At 48.8% G+C, this 25,361-nt stretch overlaps 1 long non-coding RNA gene across 1 annotated transcript; it reads left to right on the top strand.

Annotated features, from left to right (window-relative positions):
- The first annotated feature begins 12,168 nt into the window (after nt 1-12,168).
- Nucleotides 12,169-20,195, top strand: LOC144729244 (uncharacterized). The gene is made up of 3 exons (XR_013587666.1): nt 12,169-12,263; nt 17,493-17,605; nt 18,379-20,195. It is a non-coding gene; the product is annotated as an uncharacterized LOC144729244 (long non-coding RNA).
- Nucleotides 20,196-25,361: the final 5,166 nt, after the last annotated feature.

The following is a 25,361-nucleotide window of genomic DNA, read 5'->3' as shown; positions in this document are numbered from 1 at the left end:
GGATTATCCAGATTTTGATCACCCGTTCATTCTGGATACGGACGCGAGTGACACGGGCATTGGGGCCGTGTTGTCACAGTCCAAAGGCGGTGTGGAGCAGGTGGTGGCGTACGGTAGCCGGGTTTTGTCTCCCACCGAAACCCGCTACTGCGTCACTCGCCGGGAACTTTTGGCTATTGTCTACTTTCTCCGCCAATTTCGACCGTATCTCTACAGCCGTTCGTTTATTGTGCGCACGGATCATGCGGCCTTGCAGTATGCCCTGAAGGTGGACCAACCATCCGGCCAGTTGGTGCGATGGTTGGACACGCTGCAGGAATTTTCCTTCCAAATTCATCATCGGAAGGGGGTGCGTCACGCGAATGCGGACGCGCTCTCTAGGTTGCCGCAGCAATCCCTTTGCGCGTGCGCGTCGGGGACGCATAGGTGTGCGCCGATCCAGCAGCCCCCTCAGCCTGTTGCGTTGGCGGTCGAGGTGCCTGAGGCTCCAGTGGGGCCGGGACCGGCTGATGGGATTTTGAACCTTCCAAGGGCTGTATGGATTCATGATCAAATGCTGGACGATTCATTGGGGACCCTGCGGAGTCGGGCTGCGAAGGAGAGTGGGGGACCGGGTTCCGGGGGAACACCGGGAACCGCTCTCCACGACGGACTGCTGATGTGGAGGGAAGGGTTACAGGAACGCTGGCGTCTTGTTGTTCCGGCATCCTTGCGGTACGAATTGATTAGGACTCTGCATTGCGACACGCTGTTACATCTGGGGGTGCAGAAGACCCTATTGACGTTACAGCGAGATTACTTTTGGCACGGCATGACGAAGGATGTCGTCGGGCACGTTCGCGCGTGTCCCGATTGTGCCCGGCGGAAGCCGCCTAAACACCCATATGTGCCGCCAATACAGTCTATTCGGGTGTCTCGAGTTAATGAGCTGGTGGCATTAGATATTTGGGACCCTTCCCGCCATCCGCTAAAGGTAATAAATACTTGCTAGTTGGGGTGGAGTACCTCTCCCGCTGGCCGATGGTCTGGCCCTTGCCCAACCAGTCGGCGGCGTCCATTATGGACGCCTTTCTATTCGGGTACGTTATGGACAAGGGGGCGCCGGAGATGCTCCTCACGGATCAGGGCCGAAATTTTTCTTCAAAGTTGTTGGGGGAAGTGTGCGCGGCTTTGGGAACTAAAAAGATCCGGACATCTCCCTACCACCCGCAGACGGATGGTATGGTCGAACGGCTGAATCGGACTTTGTCCGCCATGCTGTGTCACACGGTGAGTGAGAAACAAGCGGATTGGGATTTGCATATCCCTGGGGTTCTCTCGGCATTCCGCATGACGCCGCATGCGTCTACAGGATATTCGCCGTTTTTTCTTATGTACAGTCGCGAAAACGTGCCGCCGATGGATGTGCAGTTGGAAACAGGAGTGAGGGGACCTACTAAGCCTCTTCCTGATTACATTCAGGACACCGTTCGCCGCGTCACTGAGGCGCGGGAAGGGGCCCGCATGGCTACGGCCAAAGCCCAGGCCCGGAACGAACGGTGCGCTCGACGCTCTAAGGGGATGTGCCCCTGGAAGGTGGGGGACATGGCCTGGTTGCATTGCCCACAGGTGCGGCCAGGGACCTCCCCTAAATTACATAAACCATGGCAAGGGCCTGTTCGGCTCATCGAGGTTCCCAACTCACAGTCTGCACGCGTTCGGTTCGGATCTCGGCGTTGGTACGTCCACACGTCTCGCTTGAAACCATATGTGGCCCCTCAAACGGATGTGTCATCTCCTGATGTTGCCTTGCCGGTGTCTGTTGCTGCCGACGCACCCTTGCCTGTGCCTGTTGACCCTGCAAGAGCGCCTGTCGTGCCTTTTACAGACAAGCCGGCCGTGACATTGCAGGAGACAGGGGACTCTGCTCGTGGTGGGCCTACCACGGCTGCAGGGACGCCGAGCCCCGCCGCCCTTCCGACCCCACCGTGGACACGATTGCGGGTACACCCCGGACTCTGGCCCTTCGGGGAAACGGGACCGTGGCGTTGGCGGGCCTCCAATAGCGACAGGCAGTCTTGATCCTGTCGCTCTTAAAACCCCGTCGCGTTCTCGGTCTGCAGGGGGGCCGCCGCCCGTCCGGGACGGGCCGGCGACCCGTACGCGGTCGAAGTCCCTTACTTTTCGTTGATTGATACTGTTCTTGTTGTTATTGTTATATTTATTGTATGCTTCGTTGTCCTTGCATGTCTGATGGTTGGTGGTCGCTCGCATTACTTGTTGTTGTTGTTCAGCCGAGGACGGCTGGAATTTTCTCCACGGGGGAGGGTGGTGTAATGCGGGCGTAAACGGCCTCGCGAATATGACGTCACGGGGGGAGGGGTTAGGTCACGTGGGGGAGAGGGGTAAGCTCTTAAGGGCGGTAACCGGAAGAGACGGGGGAGAGTGTGAGAATAAAGACAGGAGGAGGCCACGCAGGGCAGAGGGTGGAGAGTGGCGCGATCGCCACAGGACGGGACTCGGCACCGTTGGCCACCGGTGTCCGGGCACGGGGGAACGGAGAGCAGCGGTGGGGCTGCAGCGAGAGCAGCTGAGAGACTGCACAAAGGCGGAGAGGCAAAGATGGAAGCCAGCAGCGGAGCTGCATCGGGAGCGGGGAGAAAAGGCTACGTGAGCGACGGCAGCTGTCCAGCTGCCAAGCGGAAGGCTCTGAGCGAGGGCCGTGTGGGGCAAAGTTGTAGGAACCCAAATAAAGGACAACGGAGACAGACACAGTGGAAGAGTCATTTATTACAGTAACATCAACCCGTTAACACAAATGGGTAATTGCCCCTTCGCCAGATACAGCCTAGGGTGGTGACCACCCAGCTAACTACTCTATACGTAGGAGTTACAGCTACGAAGGGTCAGACCGTAACTCAGGTCCCCATCCACATGTTGATGCCTCGTAGGATGTAAAGCTTCCAGCTTGTAGATGTGAAGCTTCAGCTTGTAGAATTGTAGCGACCCCGGTCCCTCTCAGGGACCCACCTTATATCCCCCCGGGTCGGGGCCGCTCCGCCCTTGGCCCCGCCCGCCTTCGAGCGTTCTAGCTCCTTCTTGATCCCTCTCGAGAGCTCTCCCCGGACACGTGATCACCCACTAGCCCCCCAACGTGGGGGCCTCTGTGGACACTCCGGGTCACGTGTCAACGGGGTCAACCAGAGTGCCATGGCCCGGGGCAACCGTGTCCTTCGGTTGACACTCTCCTACTCCCCCTGGTGGGAGCTCACACTACACGCTATGCGTGGTGCCCACGCTATCCCAGCGCTCACCAAGCCCTGCTAGGGCTGGTACCACACCCGCCCACGGTGTGTATGCGATGACAGTGCATCGCACGCCGTGCTGTGCTAGAGCCGGCCTCACAGCAACCCACCCTGTGATGTCCGCGATGTAGGGACATCGCACGCCATGGCCCTCTTAGGCCGGCACCATACAGCGACATCCCCGATGTCACTACAAATGCATTAAGTATATCTTTACCATGTGGCCAGGTTTTAGTGTACTTGAAGCGGGTGCTTTTGCTTCAAAGGTTGCCATGTAGAGATTAGCAATAAAAAAAACACCAGTTCATCTGCCGTGCACACAACACCAAAATAATTAGACAACACGAATACCACACACATCCAGCGCATACAGTGAGGGAAAAAAGTATTTGATCCCCTGCTGATTTTGTACATTTGCCCACTGACAAAGAAATGATCAGTCTATAATTTGAATGGTAGATTTATTTGAACAGTGAGAGACAGAATAACAACAACAAAATCTAGAAAAACGCATGTCAAAAATGTTATAAAGTGATTTGCATTTTAATGAGGGAAATAAGTATTTGACCCCCTCTCAATCAGAAAGATTTCTGGCTCCCAGGTGTCTTTTACACAGGTAACGAGCTGAGATTAGGAGCACACTCTTAAAGGGAGTGATCCTAATCTTAGCTTGTTACCTGTATAAAAGACACCTGTTCACAGAAGCAATCAATCAATCAGATTCCAAACTCTCCACCATGGCCAAGACCAAAGAACTCTCCAAGGATGGCAGGGACAAGATTGTAGACCTACACAAGGCTGGAATTGGCTACAAGACCATTGCCAAGCAGCTTGGTGAGAAGATGACAAGAGTTGGTGCGATGATTCGCAAATGGAAGAAACACAAAATAACTGTCAATCTCCCTCGGCCTGGGGCTCCATGCAATATCTCACCTCGTGGAGTTGCAATGATCATGAGAACGGTGAGGAATCAGCCCAGAACTACACGGGAGGATCTTGTGAATGATCTCAAGGCAGCTGGGACCATAGTCACGAAGAAAACAGTTGGTAACACACTACGCCGTGAAGGACTTAAATCCTGCAGCGCCCGCAAGGTCCCCCCCTGCTCAAGAAAGCACATATACATGGCCGTCTGAAGTTTGCCAATGAACATGTGAATGATTCAAAGGACAACTGGGTGAAAGTGTTGTGGTCAGATGAGACCAAAATGGAGCTCTTTGGCATCAACTCAACTCGCCGTTTTTGGAGGAGGAGGAATGCTGCCTATGACCCAAGAACACCATCCCCACCGTCAAACATGGAGGTGGAAACATTATGCTTTGGGGGTGTTTTTCTGCTAAGGGGACAGGACAACTTCACCGCATGAAACGGACGATGGACGGGGCCATGTACCGTCAAATCTTGGGTGAGAACCTCCTTCCCTCAGCCAGGGCATTGAAAATGGGTCGTGGATGGGTATTCCAGCATGACAATGACCCAAAACACACAGCCAAGGCAACAAAGGAGTGGCTCAAGAAGAAGCACATTAAGGTCATGGAGTGGCCTAGTCAGTCTCCAGACCTTAATCCCATAGAAAATCTGTGGAGGGAGCTGAAGGTTCGAGTTGCCAAACGTCAGCCTCAAAACCTTAATGACTTGGAGAAAATCTGCAAAGAGGAGTCTGACAAAATCCCTCCTGAGATGTGTGCAAACCTGATGGCCAACTACAAGAAACGTCTGACCTCTGTGATTGCCAACAAGGGTTTTGCCACTAAGTACTAAGTCATGTTTTGCAGAGGGGTCAAATACTTATTTCCCTCATTAAAATGCCAATCAATTTATAACATTTTAGACATGCGTTTTTCTGGATGTTGTTGTTGTTATTCTGTCTCTCACTGTTCAAATAAACCTACCATTAAAATTATAGACTGATCATTTCTTTGTCAGTGGGCAAACGTACAAATTCAGCAGGGGATCAAATACTTTTTTCCCTCACTGTAGCTCCCAAAATGACGTGCCATGCACATAACACAAAACCACACCAACACACACACTACAGTTCCTGCACCCAACACAAACATTGCATGCCTATTCATGCCATTATATTGATTAACTGTGGTTAACCCTACCGGTAACATGTGCTGCATAATTTAATATTAACATAATGCATTGATATGTATATGAATACATTAACCCCGATGGGTTCATTGCACTTGTAGGCACACAGTGATGACATCACCTTGCTATATTTAAGACCGGAAGCAGGCAGACTTATTCACAATTCTGGCAATAGCCTGATTAATCTGTTTTTAGTCACCGGCGGAATGTCGTACTAAAATTGTAAATGTTATGGGTTTACTTTGTAACACACCGGTGTGCTAAAGTAGTAACTAATTGGCACGTTTTATTCACGTGACATACCTTACTAATTGGCTGTCAGGTGGTGGTGGGTTTATGACGCGTTTAATTTCACCAACATTTTATTTTTTATAATATTGGTTGCGGAAGCCTGCATGTTAAATTCAATGATTGCCACTTGTGCTTTTTTAATGTTTACTTTTTATGAATAGTGCTAATCGGAGGTGAGGGGGAAGGACAACAAAATGCAGTTCTAAAGAAATGAGTATTCAATCTAAATTTTAAAGTGCATAGCTCCAGTGGCCTCCTAATATCGGAAGGAAGAACATCCCAGACGACCGCAGAAGCACATCTGAAAGCACACGATGCAGTGACCGTCTTTGTTCAATGTATCCTGACTTTTGGGCCACCTTGTATAATAATACTATCCCTATGTCTCTTGTCTGTTGGGCCACCCTGTATAATAACCCTATGTGTTCTGACCTTTGAACCACCCTAAATAATAACCCTGTGCCCTGACTTCTGAACCACACTGTATTTATATAATGTTCACTTTGTTCGGTGGTGATGTGGCCGAGTGGCAGGGCGTTTTCCGCTTGTTAGAGAGGTTAACACTCGGAGGCCAGCAGCCGCTCTGGTTAATACCCCTGGTTAATACTGCAGATGTATTCACTAAACATGTCCATGGTCTGCTTCACAGTGGACATTAAAGATCTGGTGACATTATTTGAGCAGCCAATGTGTGCTGGCATGATGGGCCAAATTAGCAAAATGTGAAAGCTATTCACAAATTAGTTAATTTCATTTTAAAAACGACACGCTTTCATTGCCTTGTACTGTTCAACTACTTCACACTCTACCTGGCTGCGAAACGTAGCTCATTCGCGATAGCTTCCCACTTTAAAAATGGTACGAATAGTGAACGTGCTGATGATTTGACCTTTGGCACGGAGTGTCACTTTACAATGGCTTTCAGAGCAGGAACAGAGCCCTGACTCCCATCGGAATAATGGATGACATCATGACTTCGTATTTTATACATCTGGGGCTATATAACCTCAATGTGCCAAACCCAGGATGTTGCGTTAGTCACCCTCCCACTCACATCTCCCAGGTGTGGCGCAGACATGCAAAGGATTCCTTTCATAAACTCTAGCCCCATCACAATGATTGGCCAGATCTCGAAACATACGCCCGGTGACCACAACATAAAAATATACACGCAAACAGTTGATATTGCAGCCAAATACACGTGCGGTCTATACACTTTTATCACCACAGCCAGCAATGTGGACAGGCTGGTAAATATCAGATAGCAAAAGTAGATGGAGAGAGAGAGGTAATGACTGAATATTGAGTGGGCGTTGAGCACCGATTTTAGAAGAGGACCTTCACTGGAGGAGTGGGGGTCATAAGGAGGAGGAGACTAAAGAATAAAGTGAAATGAGATCATACCATTTACACTATGAGATCTCTTTTACCAGTGGCAAAATATAGTAGTAGGTTTTTACCCTTTTAAACTGGTACAAAACTGACACCTTTATTCAAGGCATCATGTTTGCAATAACCACAACACAAGTAGTCAAAAAAGCAAACAAAAAGCAGCAACTCTGATAACGATAATAATATGCACTGTTCTTGAAGTTGATTGGTCCACACCCGAGATGGCTTCCTTTAGAGCCTAGTCCCCATTGGTGTTGGACCAGATGACACCAGAAGGTGTACAACTCAAACACAGTGCAATATCAGAGTCTTGGATGGCTCAAGGGGTTGCTGGAGAAGTTGAAGTTGGCAGAGGTCTGCCGAGTCCACTTATAGCACTCGGATTGGCTGAAATTGGCGGGTCCGCGTGATATCCTAAACCCGTATTATTAATTAAAACAATGGGGGGACCCGATGGGAGGCGGATCGTTAATCGAAATATCGTTAATCGATGGCATCGTAAACCGAGGGACCACTGTAGATGTTTATATCAGAAAAGTGATGGCTGTTCAACGTTCCAGTGGACTCTGTGGAAGCAACGCACCACACCAGGTACTAATTTGAGGCCAAGTCGACATAGGAGAGGCCCAGGACAGGTTCAGATAATCGTCACTGGTGTTGACCGTGAGCAGGAATAGAACTCGGATGGCCGGGTGTGAAATGCACAAGGTTTAGGTCATGCTCACCCGGAGGAGTTCTGAGAGATGGGAAACTTCTGAAAAAATAAATGGATTTTGGCAGAGTAATAATGTCGGCTATTTGTAGTGTACTAATTCACAGACACTAGTAGTAGGTACTCTTTCTCTTTTATTCCGGCCTTCACAGCCTTAGGGGATAACTATATACCGGGTCGGGACAGCCAACATGCTGCCAGACCCACAGCTTGAAGAGGGCGATGATCACAATGACGACGGCACGACAAGTTCCATTCCAGATCGCAGCAGCCCCGACTGTGAGTCGGAGCTCGCCTTTTATTCTGCCCAGCGCGTCCAGACTCCGCCGTCGGCCCGCACTGCTCTGGATCGCCCAGAGGGCTCCGTGCCTTTCCCACAGGTCCAACTGGTAGAACGGGCTACTACCCCTAATTTCATTGTCTACTAATCTCCCAGCGGCACGCGCGACAGTGACTCATTCAATGTCACTACATATCGACCCAGCCTTTATTGGTCAGACAAAATATAGTTGCAGCATCAGTGACTCACCACCCTCCCACTCACCCCTCGGAGGATGTGGCGTTCTCTATCCCGCCCTTCATCGCCGCTCTTAAACTCAGAGCCCACACCTACCTCCTCCCCACGAGTAACGTGCCCACCCCCCCCTTCTTCTTGACATTGCATTTATTTAACGTTTTTCTTCCCCAAAAATATTTTAATTCATGTTGATCGTTTTCACGTCTTCGGGTTGGGGGGGGGATGCTGCTGCAGCAGCAGTGTCATTTTTAGTTAACTGCATTTCCAAATAGATTCAACCTTCTGGTGCGGCAGTTGAAAAAAAAACCCACCCGCTTCTGTCCACCCAGCAGCTTTTAATGGGTTGGCCACGGTGGGTCAATCTGCAGGTCACGTGTGGTGGGATAACTATTTATTCTACTTTTTTTTTATTTTACCAGGTAAGGCCCCACTAAGTTACTGTATACCTGTTTTTTTCAGAAGCGACCCGGCTATCACAAATGATAGCAAAATGAAGTGGCTTATCATCACGTTGAAATGTATAACAGCCAAATACTCTGAAACGCATATTTCAACATGTGGAGGGGAAAAAACGGGGAGCCCGGAGAAAATTTCACGCGAACACTCAAACTCCAAATATACAGGCATGCAGGATCGGGATCGAACCCATGACCTTCTGTATACCAGGCAAGGTAGTTAACATCTTGCTGCTATTACTGTGAGGGTACTCTAGATGAAGTGAGAATACTCTCACAGCTTCCAAGGTATCTGGCAAGTGTAGACGAGTGGGCCAACTGCTCTCTCGAGATGGTCACTCTTGAGCTCTGTCCAACGGAGACCGTTCCACCAGCAGTGGCCTGAGCAAGACGTAACAGTGGCACTGCGTATTCTCAGAAAGCAGCATAATTGAACTATGATAATTGTTTTTTTACCCTTCTATCTGGCAACAAAACTGACACCTTTTTACACAAAGGAGTCATGTTTGCATAGACCACAATACCTGCAGTCATAATGCAAACAAAAAACATAACTTTGATAATGTGCACTGTCCTTGAAATTGATTGGTCCACACCCGAGACAGCTTTCCTTAGAGCCTAGTCTCACATGGGTTGGACCAGATGACGCCAAAAGGCGCACAACTCAAAGACAATGCACCATCAGAGTATGAGAGCTCGGGGTAAGCATGACTGCAGATATTGTGGTCTATGCAAACATGACTCCTTTGTAAAAAAAGGTGTCAGTTTTGTTGCCAGATAGAAGGATAAAAAATCAATTATCATATTTTTTACTGGCAAATGAGGTTCCAATGGTGTAAATGCTTACCCCGAGCTCTCATACTCTGATGGTGCATTGTCTTTGAGTTGTGCGCCTTTTGGCGTCATCTGGTCCAACCCATGTGAGACTAGGCTCTAAGGAAAGCTGTCTCGGGTGTGGACCAATCAACTTCAAGGACAGTGCACATTATCAGAGTTATGTTTTTGTTTGCATTATGACTGCAGGTATTGTGGTCTATGCAAACATGACTCCTTTGTAAAAAAAAAAAGTGTCAGTTTTGTTGCCAGATAGAAGGGTAAAAAAACAATTATCATATTTTTTACTGGCAAATGAGGTTCCAATGATCATTGAACTACTTCTGAAGTCCTTTCAACAAGCCTCTAAAGAGGTACCCACCATAGATCGCATATCCCTACGAGCTCATCCAACGTATTCATCCATAATCTAATATAGATTAACAAGTCTGCCATTTTCGATCCACTGCTCGATGAAGGCCTCAAGATTTCATTGATTATTGGGGGGGGGGGGGGGGGGTTCGGTAACCCAAACTCCGCCACGCCGGTCAGTTTGGATTGGCATCAGACTGAAGACGAGTGAGAGATGACTTTTGATGCCTTCATGCAACAGTGGATTCATCATTGGCTGATGATGACTGACTGCCAAATTATCTTAATCAAACAAACATGCTCTCTGCTTTTGTACAGCGTTTTGAGATGCATTCACTTTTAGGTGCTACACAAACTCCAATTATATCGCAATGTTTAGTACTCTCTATACACAGAGAGACTCATTATAGATTGGCTATTGTAATGATTCAATTCCATTGTGGCAGGATTCCCTGATGATTGACCACATTTCAATAGATTAGATCGGCAATTCAATAGTCGGATCAATCAGATGGGAGTCAAACTATTGATACGACCGGATGCCCATTCATCCAGCACCCGGGGAAATCGACTACAAGATCGCTCTCGCCATCTCCAAGATCCTCCATGGACTTACCCCCTCTCCACCTCTCCGCCTCTCATCTCACTCTGCTCCTCCACACTCATACTCCGTTGCGGGGACCAGGGCCTTCTGTTTTGGACTATTTAGGAACTGTTTTCTCAGTTGAAGGTCACGCCTTCTCTGCTGTGCCCACAATGTCGACTCCCCGGCCGTGTTCAAGTCCAGGCTTGAGACCTCCCTATCCCCCCCCCCCCCTAGCCTATGACTGATTATCTGGTCCCTTGCATTTGAGATGGACGTGGATTTCAATATTCAGAAGGCAATATACAAATCAAGATGTTGTATACACTATTGCAAGTCCACGTGTGTAAACACACATGCGGCAATGGGGAGTGGTAGTGTAGTGGTTAGCACATTACGCTACGAACCCGGCGACTGGAGTTCGATTCCCGCTCACGGCCAGTACCATTGGCAGTTATCTGAACCGGTCCTGGGCCTTCCCTAGGTCGACTCAGCCTCGAATGAGCATCTAGTGCAGTGTGTAAACTTCGCCACTTGGGAGACAAAGGCGGCCGCGCGTGCTGCTGGCTACCCAGCCCCTCGTGTGCCGTGCCGGTCTTCATAGGTTGCTCGCTAACAGCAATTGCCCCAAGTCTTTAGAGGTTATACGGGGGATCTTTGTATTTGTCTTTATACACACATGCACAAGGAACCGAGTACAAATGTAGTTGGATAAAATTGAATTCCCCATTCTTTTGTACTGAAATGTTTACGTGAAACACATAAAAACCTCATCTATATGCTCTGACAAACTTGGCATTCAATTTCAGGCTATACTCCGTAGATGCTATGTATAGGATATGCTTCAATCGCAAAGATATCCACACACCCATAGGTGTAGTGCACAAGATGCATCTATGTAAAATGGGAGTTATAGATTCACATTTATCAGGAAACTAGTATGACGTGGAATAGTTGTACAATGAAATGTCAGTTTAGAATGTTAGTTCTTTTGAACTAAACTATTTTGTTTTGCCAGGTAAGGCCCACTGAGCTATGTAGCTATTTTTGAGAAGCAACCTGGCCACAAATTACAATTGTTCGAAGTGGCTTATTGTGTGGAAATGTATAGCAGTGAAATACTCTAAACGCATGCTTCTAAATGTGGAAGGAAAAACCGGAAGACCCCGATAAATATCCATACTACCACAGGGAGAACACGCAAACTCCAAATATACAGGCGTCAAGGTTGAGTTCGAACCTACGACCTTCTGCATGCCAGGCGAGGCATTAAATATCTTGCCATCGCGCGCACCCGAGTTTATGTGTTACGTATGTGTTACATATGTTTTAGATAAGTAAATAAGCGGCGTGCACTGTGAACCGAGGGCAACCGAGGGCAACCGAGGGCAAACAGGTGCGCGTGTGCAACATGGGGTTGCACGAACAAACGGCCACCTAATTAAGGGGCTAAGCTGGTGCAAACCGGGTCGACCGGTTGTGCACGCTGACACCGGAGGTGTTGCCAGGGAGACGGGAGATAAGGGTTGATTAATGGGCTGACAGGTGCCAGCCTGGCTAGCCTTAAAGAGACACACAAGAGCTCTCGGATAATTGGCAGGAGGATATAAGGACGTGAGTGGAGCGGGGTTAGTTGTTGCTGGGGACATTAGTGAAGACATCTCGCCGCTCAAGCCGTCAACGGACCTCAACCCTCACGAGTCGCCGGGCGGGTGATGGTCGATCCCCCCGCCCGGGACAGACGAGTGTGAGTGGGTCTGACGGAGCGTAGGCGAGGGCAGCGGTGGAGTGTGAGAAGCTGCTCGGTGCTGAGGCGCTGTGTGCGTAGCCTCTGTGTGGAGAAGGAGCTGTGAGCGAGGCCTCTGTGTGAGGAGCTGCTGAGTGCAGATCAAGTTAGGTGGAATAGCTGAGAGTGGGAAACAGGTTAAACAAGAATTGACCGTATAGATAGTTATAGGAGTGCCTACAACTTGTGCAAGAAGAGGTTAATACAGTGTAAGCAGGTGGCTTGTTACAACGTGTCAGTCTGAGTGATACTGGTAGGAACCTCCTGGTTACACCAGCCCACAGGGGATTATTGTGTCCGTCGTGCAGGGAGGGGCTGGGTTGGGAGGGAGGGGCTGGGTGGGGAGGGTGGGGCTGGGTGGGGAGGGTGGGGCTGGGTGGGGAGGGTGGGGCTGGGTGGGGGGTGGGTGGGGTGGTGCTGGGTGGGGAGTGGTTGGTCACCCCGTGGTGCCCTTATAAAACTCAACGTTTAACCTACTCACGCCGGCTTGTGCCCGCCCTCACAGTCGGGCATATTTGCGGAATACACGCCGCCATTGACCCTGGCCATTGACCGAGCAACCCAACGTTCCTACCAGCTCCCTCCGCAGGAATGTTTTACAAAACGCTACAGGATATGTCGAACATCCTTTTGGAGGGACTGATGGCATGGGAATATGACATTTCTAAAACTGGCTTAGGGTCTCTCGATTGTTCATTTGAGCGTACTTATATGTTTAATTCTGGTTAGTAACACTGAATTGCGACCGCGTATGATGTTTCAATTTGTCAGATTATTACGCAGCTCTGAGGTATAAATCAAATGTCGAGTCTAATTATGCATCTTACTTTTCTTTAAGCAAGGGATTTTGTTGATCGATAAATGTTTACACTCGAATCGTTACTTTGAGGACCCATAGACCACACACACAGACACACGCGCACACACATTTATATAATTTCATTACACCGGCGTATTGATTTTCCAGTTCCCTTTTATTACGCAAGCCATGCATGTGAGTATTTCATTAAATTATTAGGTAATTTGCTGTCCTTAAAATAGCTGAATTGTAATTTCCAGAGGTTGTCCCTTTGCTCGCATGTGCGCCTGGCTGATATCGTGCAGGGCGGCATCGTGGGGGGCGGCATCGTGGGAGCCGACTTCACCACGCCGTTCGGTTTAATGGCAGGGAATATTGTTTTAGGCAAGGCACCATAAATGCGTTTTGAAAGGTAGTTTGTGGAAAATTCAAGGAATTGTCACAGTAAATATAGACAGCCAGTTGACCATAAACCAGGACATCGCATTCGCAGTACTTTGGGCCACGTGGCACAATGGCAAAGTGCTAGACTCAACATTGGAAGGTTGCAATTTTAAATCTTGGTCGGGAGAGTGGGGGGGTGGCGGTCGACTCATCCCTGGGTCATTACGTGGAGTGCCTCTTTGTGGGAGGTCAATTCTCCTGTAGTTGCAGAATGGAAAGAAAGAAAAATTCATCTCTGGCAAACGAATGTGGAATCTCCACCAGTGGTTCAGGGTCACCCGGAGAGAAGCAAGGCAGCGTAGCTCCTTTCGAAAGGGGTGGGAGTCCTTTCAGGGGGGGGTTTCAGGGGGGTCCTTTCAGGGGTGGTCATCTTAGGGGGGTCCTTTCAGGGAAGTCCTTTCAGGGGGGGTCCTTTCAGGTAGTGAGCACTTCCACAACGAGGCAAGTCAAATTCGTTGCATGGTGCAGTGGCATTTGTGTGGAAATGAGAACGAAGGCACGTGTGCTGTTTTATTTTTAAACACCTGTTGTATGAAGATTATAAAACGTATTGAATCGATCTTTCCATATCAACGCAACGCCTTTTAAAATCCTACTGTTGTAAAAATTGAGACGATGCTCATTTGAGGAATTAGATACCCATTCGCTTCCTGTCACTTGTATGCAAATCATTCACAATGAGTACATGAAATTGCATACTTATGGACAATTGAATCATACTACTGTTAATAATAATCGATGCCTCGAATCTCCTGGCTGGCTGCTGTCTAAGCACCTCTCCATGCCCCAACAAACACATTCCTGCGGAGGGAGCTGGTAGGAACGTTGGGTTGCTCGGTCAATGGCCAGGATCAACGGCGGCGTGGTGTATTCCGCAAATATGCCCGACTGTGAGGGCGGGCACAAGCCGGCGTGAGTAGGTTAAGCGTTGAGTTTTATAAGGGCACCACGGGGTGATCAGCCCCTCCCCACCCAGCCCCACCCTCCCCACCCCAGCCCCTCCCTCCCCACCCAGCCCCTCCCCACCCTCCTCACCCAGCCCCTCCCCACCCAGCCCCTCCCCACCCTCCCCACTCAGCCCCTCTCCACTCTCCCCACCCAGTCCCTCCCCACCCTCCCCTCCCCACCCAGCCCCACCCTCCCCATCCAGCCCCTCCCCATCCAGCCCCTCCCTCCCCACCCACCCAGCCCCTCCCCACCCTCCCTCACTACCCAGCCCCTCCCTTCACGACAGACGGACGGACACAATAATCCCCTGTAGGCTGGTGTAACCAGGAGGTTCCTACCAGTATAACTCTGTTGTTAGTGGCTGCGGGCTGTTACCGCCGAAACTAGCTGGGTAACTAGCTGCATGGGTTTTTTTTGTTGTGCAACAAATAAACATTGAATCAAGTAAAAATGTTGGAAGAACACCTTTGGGAGACGTTTAACAACAATAATAATCATGGCTAGCTGGCGACACTGAAGCAGTGGGAGAACTGAAAACAAAAGACTCACACAGTCAATTTAAAATCGCTAACTTCTCAATGTGTGCTCCTATTAATGCCATTATTTCAGCAGATAATTATTTTAATCCTAGTGAATATAAAACACTCACAATACGTATTATCTTGGCGTTGTATTACGTCAAATGAAGATTATTTTTCGTGCTCTGAGTGAAGGATTTGTGAGGAGAGCATACATATAACAGAGAAATAAGTTCTATTGCAGTAATAGTTAACATCAAATTACAGTAACTAAGGTCTGCACAATGCATCGAGGCTGTTCTCTCAACTGCGTGAACATTCAATGAACACTTGTGTGCCATACAATAGGGTACACAGCATTTAAATTTCCATCACTGGGTAGGGACCGCTTGAACAAAAGGCGTGAATTAAGGATACAGTCAGATGAGACGTTGCATTTGAAGAAAACAAGAAACTCCACTGGTATACACATATATTGCGTCCTTAAAAAATAAACAATGAGTACAGTTTTCATTTAAAGCTTTCGTGACTGCAGGGATTCATATTCGTGGTTCTTTCGGTAAAGTCACGTAGAAGGGAAATAATAAAATAATAAAAATATGAAACGAAAAAAAATATCACGACGTTTCGATTGCAACACAAGCAATCATCATCAGCTGTGAAATCCACAGCGGTCGGTGTCTGTGGATTTCACACCCGATGATGATTGCTTGTGTTGCAGTCGAAACGTCGTGGTAATTTTCATTGTTTAATATTTTCATTATTTGATCATTTCCCTTCTACGTGACTTTACCGAAAGAACCAAGAATATAATGAGTACAGTCTTTAATTCCATAGTAAACCGCAGCTCCAAATGGCAGAGTTGGGGAAAAGAAGCGGCACTCGCCAAGACCTGCCATCACACATGGCTAAGAAACAACTAAAGCAGCAACATTGCAATTAAGCCTCGTTGTCACTCACAGCTGCCAATCAGTGGGAGGAGGGACGAGGGCAGGAGGCGACGGGTCAAGCGGGGAAATAGAGAGGTCATTCTTCGACTGATTGTATGCGCGTGTGTGTGTGTATCTGTGAATGTGTGTGGGGAGCGGTAGTGTAGTGGTAAGCGCACTGCGCTACGAACCCGGCGACTGGAGTTCGATTCCCGCTCACGGCCAATACCAGTGATAGTTATCTGAACCGGTCTTGGGCCTCCCCTAGGTCGACTCAGCCTCAATAAGTACCTAGCGCGGTGTATTGACATCGCCACTCGGGAGACAAAGGCTGCAGGGCGTGGTGCTGGTCACCCCACCTCTTCGTGTGCCGTGCCGATCGTCATTGGTGCTCGCTAACAGCACTTGCCCCAACAGTCTGCAAAGGCTATAAGGTGGTGGTGGGGGGGCATCTTTGTCTTTGTGAGTCTGTGTGCATGCAGGCACCGTCATTATCATCGCCTGCATAGATGTGCTCCTAATCTCACGATTGAACGCGCCGTTTAACGACGTAACGCCTCCAACCCCCCACCCACCACCCGCAACCTTTAAAACGTTGGCAGCAGTGTGTTTGTTCTTGAGACAACCCCAGCCAGCACCGGGTCCTTCTTCTCATTAACCACCTGTGCCCACGCGCACGTACACGAGGCTATTATCGAAAGGAGATTATCGCATCCCATTATGAGATATTCTGAAATCCGCAGTCAACATTGTTATGATCATGATGTTGATGTTCGGTCATTTGCATTGCATTATTAATGGACAGCGTTTATTTCGTAGTGTAAGGTTACACGTGTTTGCATTATAGTGGCGAGTGCTTATCTGATCATTTGATGAGTTAGGACCGTGGCTAATGCGTGAGGTGGGGCGACACGGTCCAGCTGCTTGCAGGCCGAGGTCGTGGCTCGAAGGAACCGACTGGCAGCCCTGGTTAATACCTCCTGGACATCCGCGAAATCTAAAAGAACTTCATAGCTCATCGGATTCCTCCTCCAGCGCGTGAACAAATATTCCGATTTTTGAACATTGCTGGATGTGTTAACTGCACCAATGCACGCCGTTAAAGATCCTATGCCGTCATAAGTAGAGAGGGGGGCCCATTGCGTGCCGGCATCGTGGCGCAAATTTCGCCTGCAAATTACTGAGCAGGGGATTGCACACAAAGCAACATTCCCCCCCACCCACGATACATAGAAACAGTCTGTGAGACGCGGCGGTGTCTGTGAGACGCGGCGGTGTCTGTGAGACACAGTCGGTGTCTGTGAGACGCGGCGGTGTCTGTGAGACACAGTCGGTGTCTGTGAGACGCGGCGGTGTCTGTGAGACGCGGCGGTGTCTGTGAGACGCGGCGGTGTCTGTGAGACGCAGCGGTGTCTGTGAGACACGGCATGTCTGTGAGACGCGGCGGTGTCTGTGAGACGCGGCGGTGTCTGTGAGACACAGCGGTGTCTGTGAGACACAGCGCTTGATAGCGCTGCGCTTATTTGAATGCGAATGTGCTTTTGATTTGCAGCATCGTGAGGGTGACCTTTCACACCCTCCAGTGCATTCCTCGGGAAGACCAACGAGGCAAGCTGAACAGAGGGAGTACAAGTGGGGTGCACACTGACAAGCACGATCGTCAAAGTAAGGTATTGTAAAGGGTGTTGTAGAGTTACTTTCTTTTTACGTAGTCAGCGGAATTTGCTGATTTGTTTGAGATTCATAATTTATTCTTTGCGTAATTGCTATCATCCAAGTAGCTTAATTTGCCTACTTGATTATTTCTCAATGATTGCATTTCGACTGTTAACGCACGGTAAGAAAAGTCTCCGCAAGCCGTTCTCTCGCACGCTTGAACACAATGCTCCGAGAGAGATCCGCTCGGATTCTTGACCTCAAGGCAATGATTACCCACAGCACAATCGGGATTACATTTGTTTTGTTTGGGGGGGGGAGGGGATGAATAAATAAATATAATAAATAAACAAACAATCACATACATTTCAAATCCTGTTCGTCATTCCTCTGGGTAGACAACATGAGTACCACTTTCTAGAAACTCCACAGTGGTTTTCCTAAGGATAGTAGGCATGTAATTATGCATTGAATAATCAGTTAAATTTAATCCCATTCCTGCGAAGTGGGCATTACATTGGGTGCGTCAGAATTCATTATTTAACATTCATGCACTCGTGCAAATAACACAGCCATGTTACATTTAAGCTAAGGGAGTGATTAAAACAATACAAACGAGACAAAAAAGGAGAACGTAAAACAGAGATGAAAACATTTGACGAAAACAATGTTAATAATAATAATAAATTATTGAATCTGAATTGTACCACTCCATCAAACGCATACCCAGTTGATGAACTGGCACATGCCATGGGACTGTCGATTTTTCGTTTCTGGCACAGGACCGCGAGCAGACACGAGCACCAGCCCATGCTCGTTTGAGAAGAGCACACAGCAGCGCTCTTCATTGCAAGGCCCGCAGGCCACCGGCGGCCCCTGGTGGCCTTTAGTGCGGCCCCTGGCGTGCACCCCCCCCCCCCGACAACACGCCCATCGCCATCATCATCGTGCCGCTTTCAAACCCCCGATGGTTTAAAATGTGTGACGGCCCTCACACTACTGGTGATGTCTCATCGGCGAAAGTGCCCACCCCCCCTCTGAAAATTAGTGAAGAACACTGGGATAATAGAGGTTTTTTGGGGTTAGATCGCGTAAATATATAAATGTGTCGTTTAAAACCCGCCATCACCCGACACAGCCAACTAGTAAGGTTTGTCACGTAAACATTCCAATTCGTCACTAGTACAGCACACCGGTGTGTTGGATAGCCAAGACGCAACATTTACAACGTTTCGCCAGTAATTACAACTAGCTTCATCAGGCGACAGCCAGATGTGTGGAGAAGTCCACCTGTTTCGTCTATATATTCATGCGATCTAACCCACAAAACCTCTATTATGGATCATATTGGTCGCGAAAGCCTACGTGTTAAAAAACTCACACTGGGATACACTGCGCATTATAAAGGTGGCAAAGGTGCAGTTCTGCAATTCCTCGCTCATCACGCTACTTCAGATGGACGGGCCTCCACTCGAGGGAGCTCTTGAGAACCCTTCTGATCGTCCACGCTGGCCAGACCTCTTGGGAGGGGTGCGAGTACCCACATTTTGCCCCACCGTATGCAACTTGCCAATCTGGATTTGAGAAACTGGCCCCATCGTTTCAGCTGCCCCTCCAGAAGATCAAGCCAGCGATGTCTGGACTGCAAGTCCGGTGTACTGGCCATTGCATCATGCAGTATCACCTTTGCAATGGGCACCACGGTGGCGAGATGTTAACGACCTCGCCTGGTATACAGGAGGTCGTGATTTCCATTCCGACCCTGACGCTTGTATAGTTTGAGTCTGCGTATTCTCCCCGTGGTCGAGTGGATTTTTCTCCGAGTCCTCCGATTTTCCCCGCCACATTAGAATCAACGTGCATTTAGAGTATATTTCGTTGAGCTATAATTTGTGGCCAGGTCACTTCTGAAAAAGAGCTGTCTAGCTCAATGAGCCTTACCTAATAAAATGAAAATAGTAAGTTGTAGTGGTCCAAAGATTACAATCCAATTATTTTTAAAAATGTATTTCTTGAAGTATTTTTTTCTAAGTACATCCACGGTATGTAATTTCAGCGTTTTTGTGTTTGTAGTTGGCGGAAGGCAATGTGGGCACGGTGAGAGGCGTGTGAAACACGTGGCGTCATGTAAATAATGCAACTATTCCTTTAACAAAAATAGTTCTAGTGTCCCTGTATGGAAGCTGCCCTACGAGGGGGGGTACAGTATTGTAACTCTAAGAGCAATACGTACAGGTCCAGTAGCAAAGTGAGACGTTGCACCTGAATGTATTCGTCCTTGAATAACCATGACGCAAACGTCGAAATCTGATTTCCTGTGCATAATCAATTGTATCCCTACAGCTCAGGGATTGACCGCGTCCCAGAGTTATCAACCGAGGGAGTTGGAGCGATGAGATCAACTCGCGTGCAAGCGGTTGCTGGGTGGGATCAAGTGAAATTGTAGGATTGCGAGAAATTGGCGGTCACTTGGTGAGGCCTTCGCCCAGCAGAGGATTGGCCATGACTGATGCCATTGAGCATTCATCTCACTACATGGTGTCCACCCTTTACTGGTAGGAACCTCCTGGTTACACCAGCCCACAGGGGATTATTGTGTCCGTCGTGCAGGGAGGGGCTGGGTGGGGAGGGGCTGGGTGGGGAGGGGATGGTGGGGAGGGGCTGGGTGGGGAGGGTGGGGCTGGGTGGGGAGGGGAAGGTGGGGATGGGCTGGATGGGGAGGGGCTTGGTAGGGAGGGTGGGGAAGGGCTGGGTGGGGAGGGTGGGGAGGGGCTGGGCTGGGTGGGGAGGGTGGGGCTGGGTGGGAGGGGTGGGGCTGGGTGGGGAGGGGCTGGTCACCCCGTGGTGTCCTTATAAAACTCAACGTTTAACCTACTCACGCCGGCTTTTGCCCGCCCTCACAGTCGGGCATATTTGCGGAATACACCACGCCACCGTTGACCCTGGCCATTGACCGAGCAACCCAACGTTCCTACCAGCTCCCTCCGCAGGAATGTGTTGTTGGGAGAGTAAGCCGAGTAGCATTGAACATTGCAAGCCAGTTGTGCTATTCTCACATTTGCAGTATGCATTGTTTGGAGGTCTTGAGCCAATGGTTTATTGAGTTTCATTTATTTGTTTAGCCATGAAATATTTTTTCGGGAGTGTACTGCAATTAGTCCGTTTGGTCAATACCATTAATGAGTGTTTGGCATGTGGGAGAAATCCAGATTGCCCAGAGAAACCCACGGGTATGAGGTGGTGACTGCATATATTCAATACAGAAACAAACCCAACAAATTACATTTCCCATAACGCTATTACGATATCCTTGCTGCCTTATGCCCCGCGCCCTCATGCTTAGAACACGTGATATGTACTGACGGTCATCTATTCAAGTATGTGCCATGCTAAAATCTGCTTAGCTTCAAATGTAAATGTGCAATTTCATTTGCAGACGACATTGCAAGTGAATTTTGACAATTGTCTCCATTGAACAAACAATATTAACTTACTCTTTGGTTCTTTCGGTAAAGTCACGTAGGTATAAAATAAAAGAAATCAACGCAACACAAGCGTGACTTTACCAAAAGAACCAAAGAATATGGATTCCTGCAGTCACGAAAGCTTCAAATCAATATTAACTTACCACAAAGTAGTAGTGATTGTATTGACCACCAGAGGTATGATGAGCCGCCGCATTAACTCCCAAACAATGTATCACTTATAGCCTTATAACCTTGCAGTTGTGAGCCAAACACTGTTGCTGTTGCAGTGGCAGCAGTAGCACTTGGCTGGATTTGAAAACATGTTTCAATTTACTGTTATCATAAGTTCTATAACCATCGTACTCTCAGGTTTGTGACGTGAAATAGAAATGAGCTTTGAAAAGACTGGGAGATAGCAGAGCAATTACATAATGGTACGGAACTAGCCCTGCAAGACGACAGCTTCAAGTGACTACTCCCTAATGTCACTTCAATTGGCATATTTCATCAAATGAAATGTTAGCCCCTAAGAACGAGAATACACTGAAATGACTAAAAGCCATCGACTCCGTTACACCCGAGAGCCTTGCTTGGCCATTGGTGGCTGCCAGACATTCAGATTCAGTGTATCACTGATGATGGTTCAGTGTTCCGACATGAATATTATTTGTACATTGAGCCATACGGACACCTCTCCCGTACTTGAATCTTCAAAGTGACATTACATCGCGTCAAGGAGCATAAATCATCACGCGAATGCCAGTCATCCTTGCAGCAGCTTTTGGTTGCCCATCGAACAAAGACGGTCACTGCATCGCACGCTTTTAGATGCGTTTCTGCGGCCGTCTGGAATGCCCTTCCGATATTCGGAAGCCACTGGAAGCTATGCACTGTTACATCTAGATTGAAAATAATTTTTTGAGAACTGCTGTTTGTGTTTAGTTTGTTGTCCTTCCCCCGCACCTCCATTCAGCACGGTTGGCTACATGCGGTGCTGAAGAAGTTCATCATACATACGTACATAAATGGCAAATCAACTCCTTGCTGAAGGTGAACATTCCTTGTGGTACGCACAGAATGCACCTTGTATGAGGCTATGGCAGGGCTTTGTGCATGCAATTTTGCAGATAAGCCTAAGATGGCAAATGAGGGATTATGTGTGGTGGCGTGTGCTGGAAAAGCATCTGGATGAACTTGCATTCTCGTCACGTCCCGTGCCAAGCCTGAAGCCTGTACGGAGAAAATGCAGTGCCGTATTTTGGTATTCACTGCCGTGTATTTGTCCGTGTGCAATCGAGTTCGTGAAATTGCTGACATGGGGAATTGCAGGGTTGGTGAAATTTTAGGATGTCGTTTTTTATTTATTTCTTACCTACATTGTTATTATTTTCAACCATTTATTTATTTCATACACATACGAGAACATAAGAAAATTGACAAAAGTGGCAGCTTTTACAGTCACCATAATTCATACTGTATGACAATTTAAGGTTGCATTTTAGATCTCTTATGGAGGATGCCAATCACTTGTAATGCTCGTGCAGCGATCACTACACTATCCCACAAATTCATATTAATCATAATGTACAGCCTTTGCCAATCCACTGTTGGATAGAAGCTGCCTTGTGCTGCATCTGTTGTCGGGATGTTTGACCATACTTCACCGCACTGGTCAGTGGTGAATATTGCTCGCCACTGATGTTGGCCGTAGGAGGAAATAAAACTCGGGTAGTCAGGTTCGTAGCGAGGTGGACCAACCACTGCACCACCACTCCACCATAGCCTGCTCAAATATCTTCAGTCACAACATGTGCTCATGATTGCTCTTAAATAGTTTAAATAGTTATTGATCATGTTAGGTTAATGCATACTTGTCTAACAATTCTACCGGTTAGCATACGTTGACTCCACTGGGCATTTCATTTTGGCTTGTGTCGACATGGTCACGAGAAATATGATTTGTTTTAAAGTATTGGGTTCATGAGTCATAGAGCGGCCTTAATTAACTCCATATTTCTGTCAGATTAACGCAAGACTTTAGTCATAAGACCTTAGTCTATATATTACCAACATCTCACACACTCTTGCGCATTCAGCTTAGATGGATGTGCGGTAGTGGTGTAATATGTGGCCCATTGCTTTTCTTTCAGACTGAGAATGGCAAGTCAAAAGTGGCACTACAATAATTTCGGGAAAATGTATTTTTGGTTTAGCACGTGACCTTTGTCATGTCTACATCTGCCAGCACAACTAAACTGTATTATGAAGCAATACAATATATAAAAAAAGGGTTGCTGAGCACAGGCCCAAAGACCAAAATGTTAAACGGCAAGTAACAAACGGCACTTTTAAAGTTATAACATAAGTAAACATGTTCATATATTTGAGAGAGGTTATAAGGGGTTGGAAAGAGAGAGATGATGAGAGGGATTTCCAGAGTTGAGCAGTGGGAGGAAAGTAACGGAACTGGATGGTGTTGTGACCTGCAGTGTTGTGGTTGAACACAGTATGGATTAGACCAGTGGTTCTTAACCTGGGGGTGCACACAACAATTTCGCGAGATGCCCTTTCTGGGAGTGCGAGATATGTCGGATTTTTTTAGAAGGAAAATCATCGAAACACAAATTAAGCACGGGCACGTAAGCACACAACGACTTTGTTTCATCAAACCCGATGTATGTGTAGTAAGTTGCAGGAGGCTCGGACGACGTAGTTGGAGGCACACTTATTTATTAACACCAACTTATGTACAGAGACGGGGATACACAACACTTGAAGGGGTATCGGCCCCTTCACCCGTCTAACAGGGAGACCCAATGTCTAACCCGGCTAGCCTACGCCCAGGTCCTCCACTACGGAGCTAGGGGAGGCTATCTATCCCAGCCCTGGTCAAGCTGGGATCCCGGCACCCTGAGTCTCCAGACCGGCTCTTATAAGAACGTCAGTCTGGGCTCTCGGGGCCACGCCACCGGCTTTCCCTGGTCGGTCCTGACAAGGACAGCGAGCCAGGGGAGTTCCGGGGCCTACTCTAGCTGGTCTTCACTCTTCGCTGGTTAAAGCTTACACTCGACCTCGAGCCCTCTGGCTCACCACCTTTTATAGCAATCGGCCCCCGGGAGGGGCCCGTGGGGGATGCAGGTGCGGACGTCGGTGTGAGCACCTCCTCTGTGTACGGCCCTAACCACGCCCCTTGTGTTTGTTACCCATCCGTGCCCATACATCTTTACAATTACACCTCTACATCACCCCCCCCCCTGTACAGCCCGCAGCCGTCCCCGGCTGCAACAAAATCACAATAAAGGTGCATCCCCCCCAAATCCGTGTGTGCCCCGCGTAATTTTAACAAGAACAACAACAATAACAACAGGAAAGAGAAAAATAACCCGACGCACCCCCCTGAATAAATACCCCATCCCGTAAAACCAACATATATACACGTACCCAGGACGCCCCCCCCCCCTTCAGCAAGGGCCCCCCAACGGCCGACCTCACAAAAGTCTGCGCGTTTTGGCGTGCGTTCTTGCGGCGGGCCCGTCACAAGGGGCAGCCCCGGCTTGCCCAGTGGCGGGTGTCGACAGTCCGGGTGTGAGAGTGTCTGGCTTCGCTGCTGAGCGACCCCCGACCCCCCCGGGAGGGGTTGGCGGTCATGGGCACGTCACTCCTGGTGCATCTGGAGGTGGAACAGTCGGTGTCAGGTTAGGCGAAAGCAGCGAAGTCGGGGAGTCGGCGGACCCCTCACACGATTGGCCACGCGTGTGTGTGTGAGGAACACGGGGCGGCGTAATGAACGGTTTCAACCTGGAGGGGTGCACGTACCACCGACGCTTCCCCCACTTGACGCGTACACATTGCGGCCGCAAGACTTGTATGACCTCCACGGGCCCCCGCCACGGCTGTACCAGCTTCGACGAGGTCGCCAGTGGCACCTGGGGACAGTGCAACCATGCCCTGTCCCCCGGTTTCCATTGGAGCACATGTGCCCGCCCCAGCCTAAGCCTCTCATTCGCCCTTTGGCGGAGTTCAGAATTTTGCATGGCCGCTTCCCGCGCCTCCGTTAATTTCCCGATGTAAAATTTAACGTGGTCGGACAATTTCGAGTTTGCTTGAGGCTCGAGAGCTTCAGCTGAGTCGCCACAGGCGGGTTAGCCTCGCGGCCATACATTAAGAAGAAAGGTGAAAATCTGGTGGCCGCATGGGGAGCCATCCTGTAGGCTTGCAAAACACCCGCAATGTGAAGGTCCCAATCGGTCTGGGATTCCGATACCTGCTGGGACAGCATGGACGTGATAGTCCGATGC

This window comes from Lampetra planeri, chromosome 32 (assembly GCF_965212315.1).
Source record: "Lampetra planeri chromosome 32, kcLamPlan1.2.h2, whole genome shotgun sequence".
Classification (NCBI taxonomy): Eukaryota; Metazoa; Chordata; class Hyperoartia; order Petromyzontiformes; family Petromyzontidae; genus Lampetra; species Lampetra planeri.
The sequence above is the reverse complement of the archived record's forward strand: the minus strand, read 5'-3'. Positions and strand labels throughout refer to the sequence as shown.